The 15705-nt window shown below is 41.6% G+C and overlaps 1 protein-coding gene across 4 annotated transcripts in view; it reads left to right on the forward strand.

Moving 5' to 3' along the window:
- Positions 1 to 15705, forward strand: part of SGK3 (serum/glucocorticoid regulated kinase family member 3) — a 140011-nt gene that overhangs the window by 48740 nt on the left and 75566 nt on the right. Inside the window, exon 1 of one of the 4 annotated variants that reach the window (XM_077492823.1) lies at positions 7011 to 7166. The exons of the other annotated variants lie outside the window; for them this stretch is intronic. The gene's annotated coding sequence lies outside the window, so the exon portion shown is untranslated. Of the gene's footprint in view, positions 1 to 7010; positions 7167 to 15705 lie in introns of those variants that run through there. 4 annotated transcript variants of the gene reach the window in all.

Below are 15705 nucleotides of genomic sequence, written 5' to 3' on the forward strand. Positions count from 1 at the left end.
AGGGGAAGCCAGTGAGGGGATTGGCAGAGAGGGGCAGCAGTCACAGATCAATTAGTGAGGTGTATTAGTCTAGCAGCAGCATTCATAATAGACTGAAGGGGGGATAGTCTGCATAAGGGTAGACCATTAAGGAGAGAGTTGCCGTAGTCAAGGCGGGAAATAATCAAGGAGTGAATAAGTTGCTTTGTGGTGTCATTAGTCAGGAAGGGTTGAATTCTGGAGATGTTGCGGAGGTGAAAGCGGCAGGATTTAGCCAGTGATTGAATGTGGGGGCTGAAGTAGAGGTCAGAGTCAAGGATGACACCCATGACCCTGGCATGTGTGGAGAGACCAATGGTTGTGCTTTTGATCTTCATGGTAAAGTCATGGGGGGGGGGGGGGGAATATTACAAGCTCAGTTTTAGAAAGATTGAGTTTGAAAAAGTTGCGTGATGCAGTAATGGTGATGTATTAAAGTGATGTAGTAATGGTGGAGATCTGCAATTTTGTTATCTTGACTGAAACATTATGGTGGACACATTTGACACTTTTGGCACTATTTTGGGACCATTGTCATTTATACAGTGATCAGTGCTATAAAAATGCACTGATTACTGTGTAAATGACACTAGCATGGGAGGGATTAAACACTAGGGGGCGATCAAGAGGTTAAGTGGGTCCTAGGGAGTGATTCTAACTGTGGGGGGGGGGGGGGGGTGGACTCACAACAACATGACAGAGAACACTGCTCCTGATGACAGGGAGCAGTAAATCTCTGTCATGTTGCTAGGCAGAACAGTCAAATGCTTTGTTTATATCTCCCCATTCTGCCGCTCCATGGCACAATCACGGGACCCCGACGGACATTGAGTCCACGGGACCCGCAGGCACATTCACTGACTGTGTTGGGTGTGCGTGTGCCCCTTTGACAATGCTGCAATTTAAAGGGGACGTACCTGTACGCCCTTTTGCCCAGCCGTGCCATTGTGCCAACGTACATCGTTGTGCGCTGGTCAGCAAGGGGTTAAACAAATATCTATCTCCCTGTTTATGAAAATACATTGTGTAAAAGCATCAGTAATCTCCAGCATGCATCAATCAGGTCCAAACCTGTTCTAAATGTATAGGTGTGATCAGTGGCTTTAGGGGAAAAAAGTCTAGTTGTTGCTACTGGTGCATTAACCACTTAACGACCGAGCCTCTTTCTGAGATTTGTTGTTAACAAGGTAAAAACTGTTTGTTTTTTTTTGCTAGAAAATTACTTGGAACCCCCAAACATTAAAAAAAAATTTTTCTAACACCCTAGAGAATAAAATGGCGGTCGTTGCAATACTTTCTGTCACACCGTATTTGCACAGTGGTCTTACAAGTGCACTCTTTTTAATTAAAAAAATAAGACAACATTAAGGCTAGCCCATTGTGAAAGATAATTGTACGCCAAGTAAATTGATACCCAACATGTCACGCTTCAAAATTGCGCCTGCTTGTGGAATGGCAACAAACTTTTACCCTTAAAAATCTCCATAGGCGATTAGAATTCTACAGGTTGCATGTTTTGAGTTACAGAGGAGGCCTAGGGCTAGAATTATTGCTCTCACTCTACCGATCGTGACGATACTTCATATGCTGATACCAAAATAAGCTCGGGGGGACGGGGCATGTTTAAAATGTTTTTTTTCTTATTTATTTTACCTTTTTATTTTTATACTGTTCTTTAAAAAAAAAAATTGTGTCACTTTTATTCCTATTACAAGAATGTAAACATCCCTTGTAATAGAAAAGAAGCATGGCAGGGACCTCTTAAATATGAGATCTGGGGTCAAAAACACCTCAGATCTCATATTTACACTAAAATGCAATAAAAAAAATGTTTTTGTCATTTTGAATTTTTTATTTTTTTAAGAGCTATGGGCTTCTGCCCTGCAATAGTATGGAGACAGGTAGGGGCCATCTTCCCCTCACTCGTCTTCATGCCTACCAGGAAGAAGGATCATTCGTCTCCACTGCTGCCGATGGCTCTGGTAAGCAGCGGAGGGCTCCGGAGCACGGCGGGAGGGGGAGGCTCTCTCCCGCCGCCGATAAAAGTGATCTCGCAGCGACTCTACCGCATGAAGAAAAAACGGAAATCAGACCGCCCACCGAAGAAGAGGATACTGGGGTTATGGCAGCTAGCTGCTTTCATAACAAAGATATCCCTCTTCAAAGTTAGGACGTATATCCGCTTGCGGTGATCTGGAAGTGGTTAAGAGGAGATATCAAGTGAACTATTGTATAATTATTTAAAGCGGCGTTTCAGGTAAAAATGTAACACCTTTGAAAACATAAGCACTCCACTCCACCCCTCGTTTAAAAAAAAAAAAAAATTTGTTTAATTTCTTTGGGACTTTGTTTCCATGGTGCCGCGGCGAGGAATGTCACTTCTGCGGTTTTATACAACTTTGCGGGAACAGTTTGTGGATGGCCCCTTCCCGTTCCAACATGACTGCACACCAGTGTACAAAGCAAGGTCCATAAAGACATGGATGAGCAAGTTTGGGGTGGAGGAACGTGACTGGCCTGCACAGAGTCCTGACCTCAACCCGATAAAACATCTTTGGGAGGAATTAGAGCAGAGACTGTGAGCCAGGCCTTCTCGTCCACATCAGTGCCTGACCTCATGAATGCGCTTGTGGAAGAATGGTCAAATATCACCATAGACACACTCCTAAACCCTTTGGACAGTTTTCATAAAAAAGTCGAAGCTTTTATAGCTGCAAAGGGTGGGTCAACTCAATATTGTACCCTACATACTAAGACTGGGATGCCATTAAAGTTCATGTGCGTGTAAAGGTAGGCGTTAATACTTTTGACAATAAAGTGTTGTTTCTATTTGAAGGACAAAGCATATATCCTTACATCCTAACCATTGGTGTATAGTGCCGTCTGCAGGATGGTAGGTACAAAACAAAAGCAGCACAGTTTTGGGGCAGCCTATGCTGGTGACCACCACATCTGTTACAAGCAGCTCTGTTTTTTGCCTAGCATCAAGTAGGTAGAATCTAAAACCTAGGATTTGTTGGGATTTTTAAGTTCATGCTTGCTATTTTTTTTAAATAAAAATTCACTGTGAGATGTTCAATCAAATTTCTGGCTAGGTGACAGTCTGGATATTATGCCTCCTTGCTAGTCCAGCCATCAAGCGCATGAAGTTCCCTCAGCATGTATGGTTTGATGGAGATAGCCCTGTAATATTTTTCCTGGGCAGCCTGTTGGTTTACTTTTTGGTGGACAATATCTGGTCTCTGGCTGACTTGTCAGTGTCCTGCTTTGGCAGGAGGCAATATGCCCTTATGTTACGCAACTTCCAGCTGCTCTGAAACACCTGAATTGTCCCAGTGAGTATCTCTCCATTCCATTCCATCCCTTCCCTGCTGGGGCCCTGGCTACTCCGTCCACTCAAAGGACTCTGTATGTGGTCAAAGCTTTGTGTTGTGCGACAATTGCACCAGTGCTACTGTATGGCAGTATTGTCCCGTAAACTACCTTTGCTATTTTTTCACAATAACAGGGTGATGCTTCATCCTAGGCTTTCCTGCCTGCCCAATGTGGTGTTGTGTTTTTCACTTAAACAAAGATATATATTATTTTTCCAGCTTTTTGTCCACGACTGGTAGATAGTTTGCTATTCTTTTTCTGGATATGGTCAGAGCATTTAGGTAGCGTGCTATTTTAACCTCACAACTGCATTCACAAGAAGTCTCTTTCTTTGTGGTTGTGGATGGTCTCCGCAAAGGGTCATTCGGCTTTGTCACCATTTCTATGTGAATTTCACAGACTATGGTTCAGGCGTTTGCTATTAAACATCAAGAACCTCCATTCTTGGTTACAGCTCAGTCCACTAAAGTGGCGAGTGCGTCGTGGACCTTTCCCCATTATTATTATTATACATGATTTATATAGCGCCAACAGTTTACGCAGCTCTTTACAATTTATAGGGGGGACAAAACAATTACAGTACAATACAAAAAGGTACAGGAGGGCCCTGATTGTGGAGCTTACATTCTAAAGGGAGAGGGTGGTACAAAAGGTAATAGCTTTAGGTTTCAATGTCCTAATTTTGTAAAGAGGCCCCTTGTCTTCTGTTCATTCCTTTACCAAGTTTTGCAAATTTGATGATGTTGTTGCCTCTTAAGAGATCAGTTTTGGCTGCAAATTTTTTTTTTTTTAGGCAGCAGCCACTATGTTTTTTAGCACACAGCACTTTGCAATGACACAATAGTCAAGTTCTAAGGATCCCCTCTGTGTTTTTTAATGGACATAGGAAAAGATAGGATTTTATTTTTATACTTGCTGTAAAATGCTTTTCTTTGTGTTACAGTAGTAGGTGAGGTTGAAAAAAGACACAAGTCCATCAAGTCTAACCTATGTGTGTGATTATGTCAGTACTACATTGTATGTCCTTGTATGTTGTGGTCGTTCGGGCGCTTATCTAATAGGTTTTTGAAATAATCGATGCTCCCCACTGAAACCACCACCTGTGGATGGGAATTCCACATCCTTGCCGCTCTTACAGTAAAGAACCCTCTACGCAGTTTAAAATTAAATCGGAGGTCCACCCTAAAGTGGACCTTCCGCTCATCGGAACCCTCCCCCCCTCCGGCGCCACAATTGGCACCTTTCAGGGGGGTGCAGATACCTGTACAGTACAGGTATCTGCAACCACTTCCGGGATAGCTCTCTGCGAAAAGGGGCGTAGATTACGCCTCTTTCCGCAAGTGCCCGCCCCTTTCCGCAAGTGCCCCGCTGCCTGCTGGGAAACGCACAGATCCCAGAGGCAGCGGGGACCGTCCTTATTGCGCAGCGCGACTCGCGCATGCGCAGTAGGGAACCGGGAAATGAAGCCGAAAGGCTCCATTTCCTGATTCCCATACCCAAGATGGCGGCGGCAGGACCCGAGAGACGATCTAGAGATCGGCTTCGGGTGCCGACATCGCGGGCGCGCTGGACAGGTAAGTGTCCTTATTTTAAAAGTCAGCAGCTGCAGTATTTGTAGCTGCTGGCTTTTAAAAAAAAAAAAAAAAACGCGAAGTCCCGGCGGACTCCCGCTTTAAACCTCTTTTCTTCTAATTTTAATGAGTGGCCACGTGTCTCATTAAACTCCCTTCCAAGGAAAAGTTTTATTCCTACTGTCGGTTCACCAGTATGATATTTCTAAATTGAAATCATATCCCCTCTCAAAGCATCTCTTTTCCAGAGAGAATAAGTTCAGTGCTCACAACCTTTCTTCATACCTAATATCCTCCAGACTCTTTTATTGGCTTTATTGCCCTTTTTTGCACTCACTCCAGTTCCAGCACATACGTCCTGAGGACTGGTGCCCAGAACTGGACAGCATACTCCAGGTGAGGCCGGACCAGAGTCTTGTGGAGCGGGAGAATTATCACTTTATCTCTGGAGTTAACCCCATTTTTAATGCATGACGATATTCTGTTTGCTTCTTTCGCAGCAGCTTGGCATTGCATGTCATTGCTGAGCCTACCATCTAATAGGACCCCCAGGTCCTTTTCCGTCCTTGATTCCCCCAGAGGTTCTCCCCCCAGTGTATAGATTGCGTTCACATTTTTGCCACCCAAATGCATTATTTTACATTTTTCCACATTGAACCTCATTTGCCATGTAGTTGCCCACCCCATTAATTTGTTCAGATCTTCTTGCAAGGTTTCCACACCCTGCGGAGAAGTTATTGCTATTAAAGTATCATTGCAGTATCTGCCCTTGAGGTTGTTTGAGTTTTTAGTGTTGGGTAATTATTCTCCAATACTGATTTGCTAATAACTGATCTGACTATAGTAGATGGGGGTCATCAGTAGGGGTTCCTCCTGGGCTGTGCTTCTGTTTGTGCTTAGTGTTCTATTCCTGAATGGGACACTATTAACTAGTGATCAAGATCAGTGACCAGTGATCAAGATCATCTTTCAATGAATGCAGATAAAATAATTTTATCATGAATACATAAAAAAAAATCTTATTTTTATATACTTATTACTGAAATCTTAGAAATTACTTAAACTTTGAGAGACAGAAAAAAATAAGTAGGAACACGGCTATCATTAGAAAAGCAGAGCTGTCATTTGTGGTCATGTTTCTGAAAACGCCCATTGATTGGCCATTTTTGACTTTAATACATTTGTATCACAGGCCTGGAATTATTATTGTAAATGACTCTTGGCAGTCTTTATCTGTTGATTGTTCCAGATTAGTAATACTAAAAGCATTAAAGCGAAAGCATCGGCATGATAGCCAGGGAATAACATTGGTATGGACATTCAAGTATTTTCATATTCTCAACAAATGGTTAAAAGAAGCGCTTGTAGCTGTAGGCACTGTGGAGTAATTCATCCTCACATTTTACAGCAGCTCCGCTCGCCCTTCTCCCTCCACTAGTAGTGGCTTACCAGCCTTTCAGTCTATAAAGTATACACAGGAGGTGCTCTGAAAGACAGGAATAGGGAGCGGAGAGTGATGACCTGGACAGCTTTGACACTTCTTTGAACTGCTCCACACCAACCTTAATATTGGCATTACTGACATTAGGCAACACAATAATTTACTCATGTGCTTAGTTACAATAATGTATTTACTTGTACAGATCCGGTGTCTTGTAAAATAGGGTCCTCCATCAGATGCTGTCCTCTGCGTACTGCGCATGCGCAGTACACAGGAGCACAGATTCCGAAAATTGCCGAGGACGAACGGCGCCTGCGCCGTGAGTCCAGGTTCTATCCCCACTATCCAAGTGGACATAGAGTTAGAATAAAAAAGAGCCGAGCGCAGCGAGGCCGAGCCCGAAGCGTGGCGAGCGAAGCTCGCCCGCGAGGGGCCCTCTAAAATTCTAAACCCTATGTCCGCTTGGATAGTGGGGCTACCTCCTCCACTCACGGCGCAGGCGCCGTTCAGCTTCGGAAAAGCTTCGTCTGCTCCGTACTGCGCATGCGCAGTACGGAACGGACACATATCGATGGTCGGACTCAATTGGGCAGAACACCGGAACAGAAAGAGAGCTGTGGATAAAAACTGAACTCTGGTAATTGTGGAAACTCTAAAAGTGAAGTGACAATTGGAAATCTATGCCTTAGATATTTTGCTTGGTGATACTGCAAGTGATTCTTCCATTTTCCTTAGAAGTACTGCAAACGCCTTATCTTTGGGTGAGTAATTTTGCTGTCCAGGTCCATGAGTGAATGAAAGATTGACGATAGGTAGATAACTATTTGCCTAGGGGCCTGACAAAGGGCTTCATTCTTTAGTACAGGCACTTTCCATGTTATAACATTTTAGGTAGGAAAAGGTAAATATGAATATGTTCAGTAGGGCAAGGCAATGATATATATATATATATATATATATATATATATATATATATATATATATATATATATATATATATATATATATATATATATATATATATATATATATATATATTAATATAGTCGGCGCACTAATAAATAGAAATCCTAGCACAGTTTACTGCAATCATATTAGTGAATGGTAAATTCTCATTGGCTGATTTGAGGCACTGCACTTTACTTTAGGGTTATTGTTATCTGATGGATTGGCGATCTGAAAGCAACTGTAATCCAACTGGTCAGATTGTAACTGTCAGTGTATTTTAGTGCAGATTTGAAAATAATAGAAATGAGACACTGTGTAAAATCTACATAAAAACAGAAAGAAATGATTTGTAAAACTCATAAACCCACATTTTATTCACAATAGAAAACATATCAAATATTTAAAGTGGAGCTCCATCTATAAGGGGCAGCTCTGCTTGTTTGCACCCTCCACCGCCACATTTGGCACTTTTTGGGGGGCGTGGCTACCTGTTTTTGACAGGTAGCCACTCCCGACTCAGATTGCCACAGCGAACTGAGCCACAAGTTCACACCCTCCTTCTCCGCAGTCTTCTGGGACACATCACAGATCCCAGAAGACTATGGGGCCATTCACAAGGCCCTGGGTGATTTGCGCACACACAGTAAGAAACCAGCTGTGAAGGGGCAGGTAAGCATCCTTATACTAAAAGTCAGCAGATACAGTATTTGTAGTTGCTGACTTTTAGTTTTTGGGGAGAAAAATAAGGTCATTTTGAAATTATTGGCAGCAACAAGTCTCAAAGTTGTGACAGAGCAACAAAAAGCAGGCAAAGTATAGCTGGAAGAACATTTTGCAACTAATTAGGTTAATTGCCAACAGGTAAGTAACATAATTGGGTACTAAAAAAGCACCTTGAGAGTCCAAGTGTTTCAGTAGTAAAGATGGGCAGAGATTCATCAATCCAGGAAAAGCTATGTCTAAAAATCGTTGAAATAAAATTTGCAAAGGCTTATCATATAAGTCTTATATCATCATCTACAGTGCATAATATCAAAAGATTCTGAGAATCTGGAGAAATCTGCGCAAGATACAATGCCAAAATGCAATATTGGATGCCTGGAATCTTCGGGGCTCTCTGATGACATGGGCTCAGAAATACTTGACTTCACAAATTCACTCTTTGTGAACATAGCTCGGCGTGCCATCCAAAAATGCAAGTTAAAGCTCTTTCGTTTAAAGAAGAAACCATTCTGAACATAACACACCACATGGACACACCACTGTCTTCTCTGCTCTGGGTCAAAGCTCATTTAAAATGGCGTGTTGCAGAGTGGAAAACTGTTCTGTGGTTAGACAAATTTAAAATTTTACTTTTCTTTTTGGCAACCACACACACATACCCTCCTTCGGACTAAAGAAGAGGGGGACCTTCCAGCTTGTAATTAGCGCTGTATTCAAAAGCCTGCATCTCTGATAATATGGGTGTGCATTAGTGCTTCTAGAATTGGCAGCTTGCACATCTAGAAAGGCACAATCAATGCTGAAGGATGCTCATGAACATGCTCCCACCCAGATGATGTCTTTTTCAGCCCTTGCATATTTCTTCAGGACAATGACAAGAGCATGGCTTCGGAGTAGAACAGTTTGGGTGCTTAACTGGCCTGCCTGAAGTCCACACCTTTCACCAATTGAAAATATTTGGCACATCTTGAAATGAAAAACCGACAAAGAAGACCCAGGACTGTTAAGCAGTTACGGTAGAATCCTATATCAGGCAAAAATGGGACAACCTTCTTCTCCCAAAACTCCAGCAACCGATACCCTTAGTTCCCAGACGTCTACAGAGTGTTGTTTATAGAAGAGGGGCTACTGCTCCGTGGTAAACATGGCCCTGTCCCAACTTTTTTGAGACGTGTTGCTGCCATCAATGTCCCAATTACCTTATTGTTTTCTTAAAATGGTACATTTTTCACAGTTTAAACACTTGATATATTTTCTATGGTTTAGAAAATATGGGTTTGAGATTTGCAAGTCATTGCATTCTGTTTTTATGTAGATTTTACACTGTGCCCCAATATTTTTTCGGAATTGAGGTTGTACAAGTGAGGCCCCAGAAAACTAATACTGTTTACCTTCTACCGTATAAGATGGGAAATGAGTTGCTCAGGAAAAATAAATAGTCTCATGTACCTAGATTTTATTATTTCTTCATAAATGAGATTTTACAATACAGTTTTCTAATAAATTTGAACTTATTGGATGTTGAGTTTACTAAGGAAGACATGGGTTTTTAAATAAATGTTATTCTACCATTACTGGAAATTTCACAAGAATCTGATGAAGGAATTGCTGAACAGCAAATGTAACACTGCTACAAATATAGTACGGGAATTACCGGCAGAACCTGGATGCTGTCCAAATCATTTCCAGTGCTTCTGTCTAGTCTGAAGAGTACGGCAAGAAAATGTAAAGGTGGCGGAAAGTATAATCATTGCTTTTACACCTGTGAGCTAGCTTGTTTTTATTCAACTATTTATTGCTTCAGTAGGAATTGGTGATCACTGAAATGAAGGCCAAAGTTCACAACGGTCACCGATATGTCTCAATTGTTCTGTTACTAATAAAATGCTTACAGGTGACCATGATAGGTTTTTATTCTGGTAGACTGTAATGAGCTGTGCCTGATTAAAATGCCATTTAACAAGGGTTGTTGATGGCAATAGACTGGTTCAAAAAGTAAGGTGACATTTGTAACTTTCTAAGTGTACTGGCTCCCTGGCGCTTCAATTGTTGTTGTATATCATCAGAGCAAGGGTCAGTATTTTTCACTGCCAGTGTCATTTTTACAGTAATCAGTGCAATGTATAGCTCTGATCGCTGTATAAATGACAATGGTCCCAAAAGTGTCCGATGTGTCTGCCATAATGTCGCAGTCGCGTTAAAAATCGCTGATATTCACCATTACTAGTGAAAAAAATTATTACTAAAAAAAAAATGTAATATTTTAAACTATAGCGATCTACAGTGGTAATATTAGAAAAAAACATGTTGCAAATTGCATCAATTCAGAGCAAAATGCACATGGAAGAAGCTGACATGTCGGACAAATCACTAGAGACCGCTGAATTATGTTCCAGTACTTATTACGATTCCTGTAAAATATGAGCTTGGCCCTGCTACACTCCACCTCCCCAGCTTCCTCTTGGCCCACAGATACCTGATCTTTGTATATTTCTAAAAGTGAAATACCTTATGTTAAAACTTTAAGATGTCTTAATGCTGGCTCTACTAGTGTGCTGAGTGTCCAGTAGCCCTGAAAACTGGGACCTTTTCAGATGTAACTAGCTTTCTGTTCACCAGTCTATTGATGCAGCACAGCACAGTGATGTACCAGTGATGTGCCACCAGAGGATGATAGAGTCGGTAATAGCTACTAACTCTGTGAACTGTTTGTAATCTGGGTATCAATTTTGGGTCAGTGAATGATCCTTGCAATGCAGGTATCTGTCATGGGTTCAATTAAAGGGGTATAAAAGCATAACCGTACCTTAAAACAACTTGGGGCCAACTTGCCCCTTTACCCCCACAATTCTATAAATGTAACCAAATATGTACCTTAGATAGGCCTACTTCATCAGCTGAGGCTGGTTAATCACTGAGTTGACATGTCATGGTGTACTGCATATGTGTTACCCTTTCTTTATTGATTTAAATTGGTAGTAAACCCTTACATATACACAGTGAATTGACTGGCCTCAGGTGATAGACAGATCCTCCTACGTAAGTTGTACCCGTTTATCTGAAGTATAATCGACATCCATTCAAAGTCCAGAATTTATAAAGCTTCACTGAGCTGTCAGAAAAGAAAATGGAGAACTGAAATTGTAAACTACAATGCTTGTGAGGAGAGTTATGAGAGCTGATTGTGAGGAAGGGACACACCTCTATTCACACAGTACACAGAAACAGAGCTGAGGCTGTCAATCACAGGTGGTGCGTAATAGAACTCCTTTCTGTCACAGTTTTTCTCTTGGTGTTCGGAAAACTTGTCAGAAGTGATTTGTGATGATAGAAGAGGAATGAAGCAGCAGACATAAATGACACTTAGTGCTGCTAATTGAGACAAGTAGACTCTATAGAAGGATATGCTTTGTTCATATTTCATGTCTGAGGTTTAAGTGCACTTTAATGAGAAGCTGTTTAGTTGCAAAAAGGTACGAGAGGCCAGGATGAAGTTTTGTAATGGACATGCCCATTCTAGTGAACTCCCTAATGCCGTGCACACACAACCGGACTTTCCGGCAGACTAAGTCCAACAGGATCAGTCCGTCGGACAATCTGTGTGGGCTAATCCGATAGTTTTTCGTTATAAAAATCCAACGGACCTAGAAATAGAACATGTTTCAAATCTGTCCGACGGACTCAATTCCTATCGGGAAAACCATTAGTCTGTATGCTGGTCCGACGGACCATATACAACGCGAGGGAAGCTATTGGCTACTGACTATTGTACTTCCTTTTTTAGTCCTGTCTTACGTCATCATGTTCAAAACAAACGGACTTTCGAACTGACTTAATCCGTTCATGTGTGGGCAAGTCGTTCGTTTGGAAGTCCGTCGGAACTCCGCTGAAAAGTCCATCGGGCCTAATCTGACAGAAAGTCTGGTCGTTTGTATGCGGCATTAGGCTAGGTTAACACTTTCAGCGGCATGGCACCTTGCAGTTATGTGCACACTCCACATTAAGTATTAGTAGCACCCCTGCAAGTCTGCTAAAGAGCAGCAAATTTTGCCTTCAGGTCGGGAAGGTGTGTGATTTTTGTGAGCATTCCCAACCCGCATAAGTGTGAATCTATCCTTAGAGGCACTTTTCTCTCACTTAAAAGATTTTGTCTTTAAAGCATTTTGTTAACACAAAAAAATTTATCCTGCTCCTTTAAAGCATGTTATATGACACAGTGCTTGTCCTGTGTCATTTGGCCCCCTGTTGATCCTGCCAGGTTCTCCCCACCCCTCTGTAAACTGACCACGGTGTATCATGGCTACTGAGCCCTGGCACCGTGGTCAGTTTATGTGCCTATGTTATTAGCAGCCTGCTATCTGCTCTCCTCCTGTGTCCTCTTTCCCCCTCCCCTCTCTGTCTGTGTGTGAGCCACTCCTCCCCCCTCCTGCTGCTCTCATAACACTAACCTGTATACACCATCAGCACTACCTACTATTGCCGTGTCCCCCTCTGTGAGTGATTTATAAATACAAATGCTGTAAATACCTAATTTAAGAGCTGAGATTGCAATCACATGACTAGCCAGCTCTCTCCTCCTCCCCTCCAGACTGACATCAGCAGGGGAATCTCAGCCCCGCCCACTGCATCTCTGAGGAGGATAGGAGAAAGCTGGCCAGTCATGTGATCGCAATCTCAGCTGTGAAATGAGGTATTTTTAGCATTTATTTCTCTAAATCTCACATAGGGGGATACTACAATAGGAGGCAGTGCTGATGGTGTATACAGCTTAGAGTGGCTTAACAACCGCTTTAATTTGTGTTGTTTCTCTGGCCCAGGAAGTGAAGGAAACTAAAAAAACAATATAAACATTTTTTTTTTTTTTTTTTATATAATAAATTATTTTAACCCACATCAATAGATAGTTCCTTTTTTGTCCTTTTAATGTAGCTTGAAAATTCAAACAGATTTGCAAATGTAACCTTTCACTTTTTTTTCCTCCATTTTTCTGGTATACGTTATGTATTGGGTTTTCAAAGCATCATTTTCTGACAAAGCTGATTTAGATGTGAAGAGACCCTATTTGGTCACTAAGAAAAACCCTACTATAGAAGGCAGCAGCTCTCTGGCGCCCCATTTTTCCTACCAATACAGCAGCCTTGTTAAGCCTCTTCAACATTCAACACTTCTGGGGGTGATGGATGCCTGTGTCCCTTTCCCATCCCATTAGATGAATGACTGTTACCATGGCTGGGATAAAATTCTGTTGAATTATGCAATGGGCAGACATTTGTAGCTATAAAGCCTCTTGCACACTGCAGCTTGAAAAAGCTCAGTATAGCTTTGTTTTTCTTTTCCTTTTCTTACTGAGATAAAACAGTAGCCCATTAATTGTAATGTGCCTATGCACACAGGCGCCCCAAACGAGCGCTGTGCATTCGTCAGTAAAAAATAAATAGAAAAATCTGCATTTTTGGTCAGTAAATTGCACGTAAATGTCCTTTTGTTGATTTATACAGAACGAGATGAAATTTGTGCAAAATTGCGCAATTGTATACATTGCATTAGTAATTTAAAGGCCCTTTCATACTATTGCCATGCGGTAGCGCACATGCATTAACATGTGTTGCGTTTTAAGGCTGCCCATTCATTTTAATGGGTGGCCTAATGCACCAAAAAAAAAAAAACTGAGTGCAGGCTTTTTGTCAGAACTATAACGCACATCGGTGCAAGTTGCTTGGAGTGCCATTCAGAATGAATTGCACCAAAGATTTGTACCATAACACAGTAGTGTAAATGGGTCTTTACACAATCCAAGCATTGGCTCTGCCATTCAGATAATCCATTATGTAGGGCATGGACACACAGGACAGCATCAGTCTTTGCATATGCTCAGTTTTGCTTTTTAGCTTTACTTTGCTCTTGTATGTACTAAGCATTTTGTATTCGTACTAGGGAACACAATCCACTTCTGACATGAATCTGAATGAAGCCTAATTCTTCACCAAATGCATCCATGAGCTTGGGAATAGCTAGTGCATTCATTAAATGGTTTATTTGTCCCTTTTTTCACCATAGCTCCATAGTTCATCCCGAATAATTATTCTTGAGACCCCTTTCACACTGAGGCGCTTTTCAGGTGCTTTCACGCTAAAAAAAGCACCTGAAAAGCTCACGAAAAACTATTTCAATTAAAATCAATTAATGATTTCACATGGGACAGTGCGCTGGTAGGGTAGTGCAAAAACACCCCTGTCCATTGAAATTAATGAAAAGCTATAACATTTTCCAACAACATGATCCGATCGGACTTTGTCCGATCATTTGTAGAGAATTCCGGTCGGACAAAGTGCCACGCATGCTCAGATCAAATTATGAGACCAAAGCTATTGGCTACTAGCCTGAATGTAGTCCTGTCGTAACTAAATTACGTTATCGCGCTCTGAACGATCGGATTTTCTGACAACTTTGTCCGACTGTGTGTATGTAACACCAGTTTCAGACAAAATCCGACGGATTTTGTTGTCGGAATGTCCGACCGTGTGTACAAGGGCTTCGAGATTTTACAAGAACAGATGACGGCACAGAATTTACTTTGCCAATCTGAATAAACCTGTACCACTCCTTCCATCCTTTAGTGTCGGTTCCCACTGATGCGAATTTGATGCGTTACAAAAAGCCTAGATTTGCATGTCATCCAAAAACATATTGTGTTCAATGACGGTTGTGCACATCTATGTGTTGCGATTGCTATGCAAATGAGATGCGGCAAAAAAAAGGGTCCTTTGTGAGTTTACTGCGATGTGATTTTTCCTCTCCATAGACATCAATTGAAATCGCATCTTGTGTTCAGATGTGTGTGGATACTGATTTTTCTGTGTAGATTTTTACGTATTTCCCCCCTCCTTCTCCTCCCTTCCTCACTTACTATTTCCTGTGTAATGTCCAAAACGCATTTAATTTGCATTACAATGGAACTGTCTTTAGCCACGCAACGTGTGCAAGAGGCCTTATAAATAGAGCTCATGATAATTGATTGCGTGATTGATTACTAATGTCATTCTGCATTACACATTCACGAATCCGAAATCCACATGAGAATCACGCCCATTCGCATGGCATAAGCGTGAACCCAAACTAAAGGGGCATGTCTCACAAAGCAGCAACTCATTTTTCATGTGGGTGGCCAAAAAGGGACCACAAATGCCCTATGCATTTGCCCACATGCCCTCCATCCTTGCTGATGGATCTCATTTCTTTTATATTTGACTTTCTGGTAAACAAAAAACAAAACAAAAAAAGAGTTGTGTTATTACTGAAAATAAATGTCTTTATATAGATAGGTGTTTTCCAGGAACTTGTATATTCTAGTACTTTTAACTGCAATTCCAGCACTTGCATGCAATATGTCTGGGTGTGTCCTTTTTTCATCTAAATTCCAGAGCAGATGTACATCACGCAGTACAGCCGCTTGCATCTCAATTCAGACATCTCAAATATTTAATTTGTGGGAGACAAAGCATGCTGATTGTCTATTTATGCACTATGCATACACAATAAATGGATATATTGGTTTAGAAAACAATTTCTTTGCTGACGTGATCGTGTCCTTCAGTTGCTTTCTTGCAGCATCCGTAGGGACTTTATCAG

The sequence above is a fragment of the Lithobates pipiens genome, unplaced genomic scaffold (genome assembly GCF_037356315.1).
Source record: "Lithobates pipiens isolate NorthernLeopardFrog02 unplaced genomic scaffold, aLitPip1_a1.2 Scaffold_19, whole genome shotgun sequence".
Classification (NCBI taxonomy): Eukaryota; Metazoa; Chordata; class Amphibia; order Anura; family Ranidae; genus Lithobates; species Lithobates pipiens.